This window comes from Sciurus vulgaris (assembly GCF_902686455.1).
Source record: "Sciurus vulgaris genome assembly, chromosome: 8".
NCBI lineage: Eukaryota > Metazoa > Chordata > Mammalia > Rodentia > Sciuridae > Sciurus > Sciurus vulgaris.
Genome location: NC_136468.1, coordinates 10,534,819 through 10,549,570, shown reverse-complemented (window position 1 = coordinate 10,549,570; position 14,752 = coordinate 10,534,819).

Here is a 14,752-nt window from a genome sequence, read left to right as displayed (position 1 = left end):
AGCAGAAACAGCTGAGTCAAAATTGGTGGAGGAGGAGGGATTAAGAGGGGGAGAAGAAGGAGGCATTCAAGTTTGCAGGAAGAGCAGAGAAGTGCAAGAAAGAAGAGACTAGAAGATAAGGAATCCCTTTCCATCTGCCCACTCACTCATGGAAGCTGTGTGCCAGTATCTTTGGTAGCCACAACCCACCTTCCCATGGAGCTGTCTTTCATTAGGTTCTTCCAATCCTGAGTGGTGCACTGCTGGTGGGTGAGGCCCTGGAGGATGGTTTCAGCCCAAGGGGAATTGGGCCCATCCTCTGAAACAGCTTTCTTTAGTTTCTTTAAATCTTGTGCCTCCCATGGGTACCATATAGCAGGCTGGTTTCCCCCTGGGTTAGCATTTAATGGGAAGGCCATACAGGGAGGGGGGAGGGTAGTATCAGTGAGTTCTCCCCCAGTATCATAAAATGGCCACCAGGAAGATTTCCCGCCATCTGGAAGGGGTGGCTCTTTGGGGGGAAACTTGGAGCCCCCTTTGGGAGGTCCTGGAGAGAAGCAGGCCTTAAGGGCGGATAATGTAGGGCAGACTCCCAATGGGGGACCCTCCCCTAAATTGATTTCCCTCTTCTTAACAAGTTGTTCCACACAATCCCATGTGGACCAGTCAAAAAGATTAGCAGCGGGAAGCCAAGAGGCCACCCGAGTAAAGGTGTCCCAGGCTTTTTCAGCCTGTGCATCAGAACACTCAAGGCCCCTACTCTTCAGCATGAGTCTGAGAGCTGAGAGCGCAGGGTCGCCATGTGTGGTGTGTGTTTGCCCCATCTTTTCGGGGATGCCTTACCTTGGAACTTGCGTGGCCCAATCTGCCGGTACTTTCGGTTTCGAAACTGCCTCTTCACTTTGGCTTGGGTTCAGCCTTGAGGGGCCCCACGTGGGGTGCCAGATGTCGGGGTCCTAAGCCCCCTTGCTCTTCTCGACCAGCGGCAAGGGAAGGGGACACTCCGCAACAAGGTCAGACCGGGATAGGTAGGGCTGACTGACCGCCGGCTCCCAGCTCTCCAGGCAGAGGACAATCAGACGCGTCAGGGAGACCCGTCAGGGAGACCCGTCACAGCAGGAACTCGTTTATTGAGGAAGTCACACAGCTTTTATGTAGGGTGGGGGCTGGGCGGGAACCAATCAGCTTAAAGGTCAGCAAGGCACGGAGGATTCACGCAGGCGAGAGTCCCATAGGACTATATGGCAAGCACGAGCTGATCACGGTCGCGGAACTGTCGTTAACCAATCCCTGACAGTGGTCCGATTCATTGTCATTAACTATTGAAACCGCCTTTGAGGCCTTGATCTTGCTCACTCGCCAGGGAGTAAGGAGTCAGCCTGAGTTAGTTAACGTGTCTTTAGTACCAACAATGAATGGCAGCATTTCATTTTTTGTGGATGAATAATATTCCAGGTGTACATGGAATAAAAATGTGCACAAACATTTATCAACGTGATCAATAATAATCAGTAAACGCAGATCGTTAAGCTAATCCTTTTCCTAAGTCGATCTACACATTCACTGACATCAAAATCAAAATCTCAGGAGCTTGTTGAAAAAATTGTTAGGCAACTTTAGAACGAACAGAATGAATGTTTTTACATAGCAATTGTTCCAGTCCATGAGCATGGGATGTCTTTGTGTGTGTGTGTCCTGTATGTTTTATTTTATCACTGTATCATATAAAATCATAAGTATATATTTTATGAAAGAATAATATTCCAATGTATACATGGATGAATTAAAAATCCCTTCATCTGCTGATTGACATTTTTGTGGAATCCATGTCTTGGCCCTCCTCAGCAGCATTGCAGCCAGCACAGGTGTGCAGGGATCTCCTTGACACAGGGAGCTCCTGTCCTTCGGATCCGATGCCAGGCAGTGGGGCTGTTGGGTCATGTGGTAGTTCTATTTGTGAGATACTGGGGAACTGACTCCTGGCCTCCTGTTTTCTACAAGGGCTCTTCTAACTTACACACACACACACACACACACACACACACACACACACACACACACACTGTATTAGCATTGCTGTCCCTGTATTTCCTTACCAGAGTTCATTATTATCTTTCTGCTAAGAACCATTCTAATTTAGGGAAGCGATACCTTCTTGGGGTTTTGATTCGCATTTCCCTGCTAGTGATGCAGTTTCTTCATACCTTTGGCCATTCGAATATCTTTTTTGAGAAAAGTCATTTGGCGACATTATTCAGATGACTGTCATTATTACTGCTGTTGAGTTGTTTGAGTTCCTCTATGTATTTTTTTGTTTTGTTTTTGGTTCTGGGTATTGAACCCAGGGGAGCTTTACCACTGAGCCATATTCCAGACTCTTTTTATATGTTATTTAGAAACAGAGTCTCCCCAAGTTTCTGAGGGCCTCATTAACTTGCTGAGTCTGGCTTTGAACTAGAGATCCTCCTGCCTTAGCCTCCAGAGCCCCTGAGATTTCAGACAGAGACCACCACACCCAGTTACTTATGTTTTCTTGATATTAATCCCTTGACTGCTGAATAGTTTCCAAAAATTTTCTCCCATATAGTAAGTTTTCTCTTTATTCCCCTGATTGTTTCTTTTGCAGTGCAAAATCTTCTTAGGTTGATCCAATTCCATTTATCTAGTTTTGTTTATGTTGCCTATACTTTTTAGATCCTATCCCAATTATTTTGTCTTAGTATTTTGAAGAATATCATTCACATTTTCTTCTGTGACTTCATACATTCAGGTTTTACATTTAGATTATTTACTCATTTTTTGTTTGTTTTAATAGAAGGTGAGAGTATTAGGTCTAGGTTTATTCTTCTGAATACATATATATTATATTTTTTTAGCTCTTTATAAAACTTGTTCTAATTAGTTAAACATGACAGTAGAATGCACTTTGACACATCATACATAAATGGAGTATCACTTCTCATTTTTCTGGTTGTACATGATGTAGAATCACACATCATGTAATCATACATGTACCTAGGGTAACAAAGTTCAATTCATTCTACTAGTGTTTCTACCCCTCTATTCCCTCCCCTCCCTTCATTCCCTTTGCCTAATCTAAAGTACCACTATTTTTCCTAACTCCCTCTGCCCCTTATTTTGAATTAGCATTCTCATAGTATCTTTGGGATTGGCTTAGTTCACTTAGCATGATATTCTCCAGCTCCATCCATTTGCCTGCAAAGGTCATAATTTAATTCTTCTTTATGACTGAGTAATATTCCATTATGCAGATAAAAACACATTTTCTTTATCCATTCATCTGTTGGAGGGCATCTAGTTTGGTTCCATAGCTTAGCTATTGTGAATTGAGCTGTTTTAAACATTGATGTGGCTGTATCACTGTAGTATACTTACTTTAAGTCCTTTGAGAATAAACCTAGGAGCTGGATAACTGGGTCAAATGGTGGTTCTGTTCCAAGTTTTCTGAGGAATGTCCATACTGCTTTCTACAGTGGTTGCACCAATTTGCAGTCCCACCAGCAATGTATGAGTGTGCCTTTTCCCCCCACATCCTTGCCAACATTTATTGTTACTTATATTCTTGATAATTGCCATTCTGACTGGAGTGAGATGAAATCGTAGAGTAGCTTTGATTTGTATTTCTCTAATTGCAAGAGATGTTGAACATTTTTTCATATATTTGTTGATTGATTGTATTTCTTCTGTGAAGTGTCTGCTCAGTTCTTTGCCCATTTATTGATTGGGTTATTTGATTTTTGGTGTTGAATTTTTTGAGTTCTTTATATATCTTGGAGATTAATGTTCTATCTGAGGTGTATGTGCTAAAAAAGAAATAGTAGGTCCAAATCTTCACCATGTCAACTTAGGAACTGATTTCCCGAACAAGACTCCTAAAGTGCAAGAAGTAAAAATCAAGAATCAGTTAATGGGATGGATTCAAACTAAAAACCTTCTTCTCAGCAAAGGAAACAATGATGTAAGAGAGTCTACAGAATGGGAGAAAATCTTTACCACATACATCTCAGATAAACAATTAATCTCCAGGAGGTATATTATATTTTGCTGCCCAATTTATGGAAGACACTGTTCTTTCTCCAAAGTATGTTGTGTCTTCCTCAAAACTCAGTTGGTTGTAAATGCAGAGATTTATTTTGGGGTTCTATATTTTGTTCCACCTATCTATCTATCTGTTTTTATGCCACTAATACTCTCTAGATTATTGTAGTTCTGTAGTTTATTAAAGTCAGGTACTTTGATGCCTCTCTATTTTTTTTGTGGTTTCACATGAATATTATAATTTTTTTTACTAGTTCTATGAAGAGTATCATTGTCATTGATTAGGATTGTTTTGAATCTTCAGATTACTTTAAGGAGTGTGAATATATTAGCAGTATTAATTTTTCTAAATTGGAAAAGAGAAAGTTAAATCATCCCTGTTTGAATAACTTATTATATTTTGCAGAGAAACAGTTAGCATATACAAGAGAAAAACTTGTATATGAACTGCCAGAAATATTTTATTCAAGTTGCAAATAAAAAATTAACATACAAAAATAATAGCATGTTAATATCTCAGTAATGTAGTGGTCTTAAATTTTCTTAAATAGTACCACTCACAATATCTACAAAAAAATAAAAGTCCCTGGTGAAAAAAATTCTACAATGAAAATGATAATATATTGATCAAATAAAATAGCACACACACACACACACACACAATGAAAAAAATATTTCATGTTCATTGTTTACAGTAATTGCTGTTCTTATAATGATCTTATGAAGCATTACAAATTGATTAACTTTGATTTTAAAGTTTTTCTCCATTGATTTGTCAGTTCTCTATTTCATTACTACATTTACAATTCACTTATATAGATTATTTATATCTAGTTTGCTGTTCTTTTTCTAGCTTTCTGGGTGGAAGTATAGATGTTTTATTCTAGCCTTTTTCTTTTTTCTCTTCTCTAATTTTGACAATTGATACAACAATTCATATCCTTCGAAGTATTGCTTTAGCTGCAGTGTACATTTTTTCTTTTTACTTATTGTGGTAAGAACATTTAATCTACCATCTAAACACATTTACCATGTGCAACACAGTGTCAATGACTTGATAACTCTAGAATTGTGATGTGCTTTCATTTTCAGAAAGCTAAAAATAACTTCTATTTTCCTTTAGGACTCTTTCTTCATTTCTTGTTGTTAAGAGTGTGTTGTTTAATTTCCAAATATTTTAGAATTTTTTAACTGGTACTGATTTATAACATTGCTATTGTTTTAAAAACCATTCTGTATGACTTCAATATTTTAAAACATTTGTCTTTAGGCTCAGCAAAAAGACTATATTGGTTGATAATCCATGTCACTTGAAAAGGGTACATTTTTTAAATGGTTGATAATGAAGCTTAAATCATACATCTTTAGTGACCTGCTGTGCTTTCTTCTGTCTGTTACTAAGAAGGGATGCTAAAACATCAAGTTATGATTCTGTACATCTTTCTTGATCCTGTTAGTAATTGATAGTTCTATTTTTTTGTACTAAAAGATTAGCAATTTTAATTCTTTTTTTTGCATTTTTATTCTTTTTTTATTTTTATATTTTTTATTTATTTTTTTTTTATTTTTTTTTTGGTTTTTTGGGATTGTTTTATTTCACTTAGCATAATATTCTCCAACTCCATTCATTTACCAGCAAATGCTATAATTTTATTCTTCTTTATGGCTGAGTAGTATTCCATTTTGTATATATACCACAGTTTCTTTATTCATTCATCAATTGAAAGGCATCTAGGTTGGTTCCACAATCTAGCTATTGTGAATTGAGCAGCTATATCAAGTATATTTTTACTGATTAGTTTTTGTCTGCTTAGTCTACCTACTACTGAGAAAGGTTCATTTCTCTTAAAATTTTTGGAAATTGTCTATTTATCCTGTAGTTTTGCCAATTTTTGTTTTGCTCTAAAATAATATTTGGAAATTCACTGGCACTAACACTAACACTACCCCACTAATTTCAGTCATAATGCATCAAATAATCTTAACCTTTGGGAGACTAAAATCGAACTGATTTTTTTTTAAAACAACATATTATAGCAAACATCAGTTTTTTAAATGTGAAATTGTCCTTTGTCACTATGGAAAGAATAATCTCGAGGGTGTTACACACAGCCTGCTTATCTTCTACATATGGGGTGTCTGCTAATATTCAACTCATAAATATTTTTTGATTGTTTACTGTATACTCAGTACCATCCAGGTACTTGAGATATGAAGGATGAATACTGTGTTCTCAGTCTCCAAAGTAATTGTGGGGCTAAGCCATGCGGTCATACATACATAAATTACAGATAAATGTCCTAGACCAGCGCTGTCGAATATGGAAGCCGTTTCCCACCTGTGTGAGGCTACTGAGTACCTGGAAATAGACTAGCACAAATTGAGTTGGGCTAGTCTATTTCCAGGTACTCAGAAGCGCGGCGGGTCCTTTGGACTGGAAGTGACTGCATTAGCGCTCCAGGCGGCTGCTCAGAGGAGAAGGCGAGTGGTGAGTTGTTTGGACTTATTTTTTTATTTTTTACAGACTACGCTAGGTCGATTTTTATCCTCTTGCTGTAGGTACATATTCACTTCAAATTGTTAAGTTTTCTTGGTAAATTGGTCATTTTATTATGATGTATCTTGTTATCACTAAACTTACTTCCTCTCAAGAGCTACACTATCAGGTAAGAGTGTAGCTACAATTAACTCTGGTTTGTCTTGTATTTATTCTGATAAGGTTCTCTGGGATTCTTGTGTTTCTGTATTGATATCTCTGATAAATTTTGTAAATATCAGTCATTATCTTTTCTTTGTGTCTGGGATCCTAATTCTATTTTAAATTCAACTTAATGTAAGAAAAACAAATCTCTGCAGCTGTTTATTTTTTAAAGTTTGTTTCTCTTAGTTTTAATCATTGCTACTGACCCGGGATCATGGTTACATTCTTTTGCCATGTTAAATCTGTTACTAAGATCACGAAATACATTTTTAAAATTTCTGATAGAATACTTTTTGTAGCTATTATTATTTTTGTTTTGTTTTAGAGTTTTCATTTCTTTCCTGAAATCTCCCCATCTGTTAACTCATGTTTAGTATATTTTTCACTTTCCTTTGACTGCCTCATCTGGGCCTGGGTCTGCTTTGGACTGACTCCTTTTGTTCTTGATCATGTATATCATTTGATTGTTTCTTATCATGGCATCGTTTTGAGGTATTATGTATAAAAGAATAATAGAGATTGAGGTCAGCAATATTTATTCTTAAGATACAGCACGTGGGTCTTCCCATGTCATAATTTGAATAATAAGGTGAGTAAAATGCATCTGCAGTGATGTGGGTTTAAACCGTGCTTGGATTCATCTCCTCTCGGAAAGTGAATATGTTCATACTGATCATGGAGTTTCCTTCAATGGGCTGGAGACTTGAGCCCCAAGGAGACTCTAGAGATCTGTTTGGCTTGCTGCCCAGGTTCCACTTTTGCCCAGAATGGTGAGGTCTGTTTAAGAGCCTGCGTGCGGGTTTTGGGTCACTGTCTTCCCACATCTTGGGAGGGCTCTGGCCTCCCAGCCTTTAGAGAGCAAAGGCCGTGTTCTCAGTGGAGAGTCTGGAGGCTGCTTCTGCTTTGCTCCCTGGCTCCACCACCCTGAGGCACAGGTGGCCCAGCGTTCCATGACCTCCGACTTTCGACGTTAATCACTCTTTTCTAACCCTGAAGACACACCTTTCTTATACATGAGTCATCATGCTGAACGGCCCGCATCTTCCAGATCACAGAGACCGGGCATGGCCAAATTCAGAGGTCGTGGGGTCACATCCATGGCAGTGCAACACCGTACAGCTCGCGGATCAGAGGAGTCTCACCGGACTTACCGCCTGGAACATTTCTCACATCCAGTTGTTCATGCACAGCCTTCAGAAAGCAGCTTTCACTCATCAATATCTCAAAGTCTGAGTTCCAGGGAGATTACCATGCTCCTACTCAAGATGGCTTTTATTCTATTTTTCTCTCAAGCCGTCTTCACCCTAAGCCTTTAGCTCCTTCCCACCTGGTGTCTCCTGTGTGATGTGCAGAATCATGAAACTTGCTCCAGGAATGACATCTCTCCCCAGAGAAATACTCTCTTGTTAATTTGTATGTCATTTCATTCTGAAAGATTTATTCTTGAGAAGATTCAGTGTCTTTTCTCTGAGAGTGTGGGAACATGGAACCGCCACGCTGACACAGAGGCACCGGACACACTAGGAACCAGAGCTTGGAGATGAATCTGTGTGTCCTCCATACTGCTAGTCATCGCACCTGGCTTTTGCCTTGGATTGTGCATCCCCTTAGTATTTTGCTATACTTCCTTTTGTATTTTAGCATAGAATTATGTATAAGTTCTTGTCTGAATTCATATATCTCCTTTTAAACTGTGATCTTCTTTATGGAAAACCCATGATTTCTCTCTCCTGCTGTCGCTTGGATAAGAAGCCCATGTGTGAAAGACTTGTGTGCCAGCTGGTGGTACTACTGGAATATTGTTATTTTATTTTTTTTAATTTGTGCTTTTTAGTTATACATCACAGGAGAATGTATTTTGGCATATTATACATACATGGAGTGCAACTTGTTCTAATGAGGATCCCATTCTTGTGGTTGAACATGATGCAGAGTTACCCTGGCCTCCTGTTCCAGTAAAAGGCTAGGAAAGTTTTGTGCAATTAATTCCACTGTTCTTCCTATTCCCCTCCCGCTGCCTTCCCTTAATTTCCCCTGTCCAATCCAATGACCTTCTATTCTTCCCCTCCCCACTCTCCCTTGTTGTGGGTTCACAACCACATATCAGAGAGAACATTCAAGCTTTTGTTTTTGGGATTGGCTTATTTCACTCAGCATGTAGTCTCCCATGCCACCCATTTAATTGCAAAGGCCATAATTTCATTCTTCTTTCTGGTTGATTAATATTCCATTTTGTATATATTCCACATTTTCTTTATCCATTCATTTGTTTGATTTACATTTTTATTTATTTTTTATTTTTTACAGCCTGCATTTCAATTCATTGTCACAAATGGGGTACATGATTTCGTTTCTATGGTTGTACACAATGTAGATTCATATTCGTGGAATCATACATGTGCATAGGGTAATGATGTCTGTCTCATTTCACCGTTTATCATATTCCCCCTCCCTCTCGTTTCCCTCTGCATGATCTAAAGTTCCTCCATTCTTCTTTCACTCCCCACCCCCAACCCATTCATCTCTTGAAGTGCAACTAGGTTGGTTTCATGGTTCCACTCTTGTGGCTGTGTTACTGTGGTCTGCTGACTTTAAGTCCTTTGGGAATAAACCTAGGAGTGGGATAATGGGTCAAATGATGCTTCCATTCCAAGTTTTCTGAGAAATCTCCATACTGCTTCCATAGTGGTTGAACCAATTTACAGTCCTACCAGCAATGTATAAATGTACCCTTTTCCCCATGTCCTCACCCATTTATTGTTACCTGAATTCTTGGTAATTGCCATTCTGACTGGAGTGAGATGGAATCTCAGTGTAGTTTTAATTTGCAGTTGTCTAATTACTAGAGATGTTGAACATTTTTTCATGTATTTGTTGATTGATTATACTTCTTCTTCTGTGAAGAGTCTGTTCAGTTCCTTTGCTCATTTATTGATTGGGTTATTTGTTTTTGCTGTTGGGTGTTTCTGGTTCTTTGTACAACCTGGAGATTAATGCTCTATCTGAGCTACAGGTGGTAATTTCTTTTCCCCATTCTGTAGTCTCTCTGCTCATGTTCTTGATTGTATCATTTGCTATGAAGAAGCTTTTCACTTTGATACCATCACTTACTCATTCTTGATTTTACCTCTTAGGTTTTAGAAGTTATGTTGAGGTAATAGTTTCCTAAAGCTGACATGATGTAGGGCTGGGTTTACTTTTTCTTCTAGTAAGCTTAGGTTCTCTTGTCTAAGCCCTGGGTCCTTGATCTACTTCGAGTTGAGTTTTGTGCAGGGTGAGAGATAAAGGCATCACTTCATTCTACTACAAATGGAATTCCAGTTTTCAGAGCACCATTTGTGGAAGAAGCTATCTTTTCTCCAATGTATGTTTATGGAACCTTTGTCTACTATGAGATAACTGTATTCATGTGAGTTTGTCTCTGTGTCTTCTATTCTCCTCTCTTGCTCTTATCTCTTTTGGTGCCAATACCATGCTCTTTTTGTGACTACAGCTTTGCAATTTAGTGTAAGTTCTGGTATTGTGATGCCTCTTACATCACTTTTCTCAGTGAGGATTGCTTTGGCTATTCTGGGTCTTATGTTTCCAAATGAATTTTGTGATTTCTTTTTCTATTTATATGAAGAACAACATTGGGATTCTAATAGGAATTGCATTGAATCTGTATAGCACTTTGGTAGTATGGCCTTTTGACAATATTAATTTTGCCTATCCAAAAACATGGGAGATCTTTTCATTTTCTGAGATTCTCTTCAATTTCTTTCTTTAGTGTTCTACTACTGGATTCTTTAAGGGGTGGGCTTAGTGGGAGTTAGGTCATGAGGGTGTGACCTAGCAGGGGATATTGGGGTCTCAGTCTCCATGAGGTGAATACAACACATCCACCATGAGACCTGCTATAAAATAATGTATCAAACAGTCCTACAATCATAGGATCAAGTGACTATGAACTGTTACAACTGAAACCCTGAACTAAAATTAATCTTTTCCTTTGTTAAGTTCATCATCTCTGGTATTTTTCAGTGTTAGGAAGCTAACAGGCATCACTATGCGTAAGACCCACTTCTCAGTGCTTGACACTTAGTGATTTGCACATGCTTGATGAATAGAACCTCATTAAATTTGTTATGTTCTTTGAGGGGCTATAAATATAAAGGCAGAATGTATTGAAATACCAAGTAGGTGGTAGACAGAGGTTATCTAAGGAATCTTCTAAGCCTTATGTTATACTTTTCTTCTTTGTTGTTGCTCTATAATTACTGTTTCTCCTCAAAGTTCCAGATGTTATAATTCAATATCCATATGTGTTCACTGAAAGTTATATGTTATGTTAGGTGGTAAGTGATTATACGTGAAAAGATTTTGGTAAGAAACTGGAGCTCAGAAATACAGCAACATTCAGAAGCAAAAGGAATCACTAGGAAGAGAATCAACATGTATGTCATGATACTGTGCTATGGGAACTGAATATTGAACTCTACTTGCAACAGAAAGTTCCACTGTGGGTGGTGAATGCTTTCAATATTTTTATAGTTACAGTATTTCAATTTTGAGGGCAATGTACTTTTTTATATTGGAAATACCTCTTTATTATATTTTTACTTTTATATGTAAAGGTGAGGTCCTCTTATTGTTCTTGGAATGATCTGAATGCAGGAAAATATTCTAGGGATATATGTTTTCAGGTCAGCTGGTGTTAATTCCAATTAGTAATTTTATATGTGAATGACTTTAACATAAAATGTTATTGCAAATCTAAGAAAGTTTCTCCTAAATATTTAATTTGCAAAAATAAAAAAATAGAAAGAAAGAAAGAAAGAAAGAAAAGATGTGTGTATATCTTATCCAACTACTTGCATATCCCATAGGCCAATTCAATAAGGCATGTAAAGATCTGGATTTCTTTTATTTTTCTCAGCTTTGCCTCATGTTAATAGAAATATTGAGAGAGTAGAAAATAAATAAAACCTGTCCTTAGTTTGATAAATCCTGAACTGGATAACTGGTGTCTAATTTGTACTAAAATTTAAGGCTTAATAGCCCAACTTTTCAAAAATGTACTCTAACACTATGAGAAATAAGTTCTCTGGAACAAGAGATGCTCTGTGGGAAAGAGGCAGGTGGCCACTGAAGGAAAATCATGGTTCTTCTCTTAAGGGGCCAGAAGATGAAGTGATAATGAACAAGACCAGGAAGGATGGCCCACACATGTTATTGGGCTCAAAATGGAAATCACAAAGTTACTTGGAGAAGACCAATTGTGGTCACCATAATAATGTGACACCATAATAATGTGGACACCATAATAAGGACCTTAGGAGCAACTGTTTTTAGTACCAGGGTCACACTTCTCTCTACCCTGTGTTCTGTTTAGTCGCCAAACATCAGGAATCTCTTCTAAAGGACAGCTGTGCTATGAGCAATCATTAAAAGGTGTTGCTCTCTCCAAGTCAGAGTGAGGGCCTCAGAAGAGAACACCAAGAGGGAAGTGATCATGTCCACTGAGGGTTAGGGGACAGCCACCAGCAAGACCAGAAGGATGGTAAGTTGAAGGAGCTGCACACTTGTCCAGGGTCACACGGAAGGGTTCACTTTGGTTTCATGACAGACCCAAAGATCATAGGTTGGCAACAAGTCTCCATGCTGCTACTTGTTATAACTTTTGTATATAGAAGATACATATATATATATATATTTTCAGGTTTATTTATAAACTTACCCTCCATAATTTCAAAGATCTGAAGGAATACATATCTATATCTATGTATTTATATCTGTACCTTAATATGTGGAGAGGACCAATTGCAAGGCCTTCAAGTATCACCATAATATTTATTTATATTCCTTGTATATCTTCGAAATTATGATAGTGCCTTAGAAATGTCAAGTAACTTGCCCAACATCAGTACAGCTAGTGGCTTGTAGGGTTTGACATGACTGACTTTGATCCTGGTCTCACTTACTAGAGACTACTGCTATTGGTATTTCATGGGTACTTGAGTCACAGAACTGAATAGGCTTATTCTCTCCTTCAATAAGTGGCTCTTGTGTTTTACAATAAACTACTTTCCAGGATCTTGGCTTTCATCCCAATCCAGTTCAGTTTTCTACTTTCCATGTGGTCCTAACTTGGTGGTTTTGATATCACTGAGGATAAATTCTATGCTATTTCATCTTTAAAACCCTGCAGGTAAGCAGAATAATTAACACATTTTAATCCTCAAATGCCTGGTTTGGTCATTGAATCTGAAATACAGTTTTTTATTGCAGTAAAAGTTCAGTGACTGTTTTCAAAGTAGTCTGAGTTAGACTATAAGTTTTATTCATGAGAAAAACATATTCATATTTTTACAAAAATGTTCATCCTGATGAATATACAGAGAGATGTGTAGCTTATAGTATTATTACTCTTTCCTTTACATCAGGGAGCAAACAGACCCTGTGTCAAGACAAAAGTCTCAGTGGTTGAAAATGTTGTATGGCATATTCTGTTGTCAACCCATTGGTACTGAAGTGTCCTGGAGAAAATGTATCACGACCAGTGTGATTGCCATAATGGGTTAATAGTAGCTGAGAACATGTGGAAGCTTTTTAAATATTCATTTGCATAAATAGTGTCCTGGCTCAATTTTACCTAAGTGAAAAATAAACATAGAAACAAGATTACAAAGAATCTCTCTTCCTTGATGGTTTGTATAAAATATACATGTTTAAGTAAATTTTATTTAAAATACACTTTTTCTTATTATCTATAGATATTAACTCAAATAGTCTCTAACAGAACATGAAGATACTTTGCATCAGATATTTGCTCAGACCAAAATGTGGAACATGATAATTATAAATTAAGCTGAGAAAGCAGGATTATCCAGAAAGAAAATAAACAATAGAATAAAATTAAACTAAAATTACACTTTTCACTATACCTATGCAAAAATCAAACTTTACATGAAAGCTCAGTGGTAATGATAATTTCGTGTGGTGAGTTGGATAATCTTGATTGAAAAGCTCATTAAAAATCAATCATAAGCACAAATATAAAATGTATAAAATTTCAGTTTTGATAATTTGAATTATTTTCTATACTAACAAAATTGCTTAGATAGTCTTTAAAGTACTATTCTGAAGCAGCTAATTGATGTGCTCAGAAACTCACATATTATGCCTTTAAATTAGTATAAAGCATGACAATTCAAAAATCACAAAAGAAACTGAAGAATTGAGTATAAAGAGTATCAAATGTGTAATACAGATAATAAAAAGGTAAGGTAAAAACAAATAAAGGGCCTAAAATTGACAACGGGAAATAATAGATTAGAGTCAATAGTTCAATGAAGAAAGTAAACACATCTTCAATTTATTCTAGTTTGACTGACAGAAAGGATCCATTTCCACAGTGAGTAACTAGATACATCACCAAATGTAGGCTTCATTCACTTAACAATTCACAGAGAATTTTGAGTTAAATCAGTTTCCTTAAATAAAATATTACACAGTTAAAGAACCCAGTTTATAATTGCTCCAAATGTGTATTTTAAATATTCACATAGGTTAAAACTAAAGGGAGGGGAAAGCATGCACCACAATGATAAACAAAAGAAGGCTGGATTCCCCATATTAGTTTTAGACAAAAAGGAATTTGGAAAAAATATTAACATCAGGGATAAAGAGGGCATAAAGTAATAATAAAAGGACCCATTCTCCAAGAATATATAAAAATCTTAAACTTCTATGCACTGGTAAGAAAGAATCCAAATATAGGAATAAACCAAGCAGAACTGAAAGGACACATGAACAAATCCACTAATATAATTGCGTATGTTAGCACCTCTCTTTTAATAATTGATAGATCAAGCAGACAGAGAATGAGTAAAGACATAACTTACCTGAAAAGCACTATAAATCAACTTGATCTAATTGACATTTAAAGAGCATTCTACCCAATAGCAGAATACAAACCGTAACTAATTTAAAACAGCAGAAATCCTAAAAAGTACATTCTCAGACCACAAT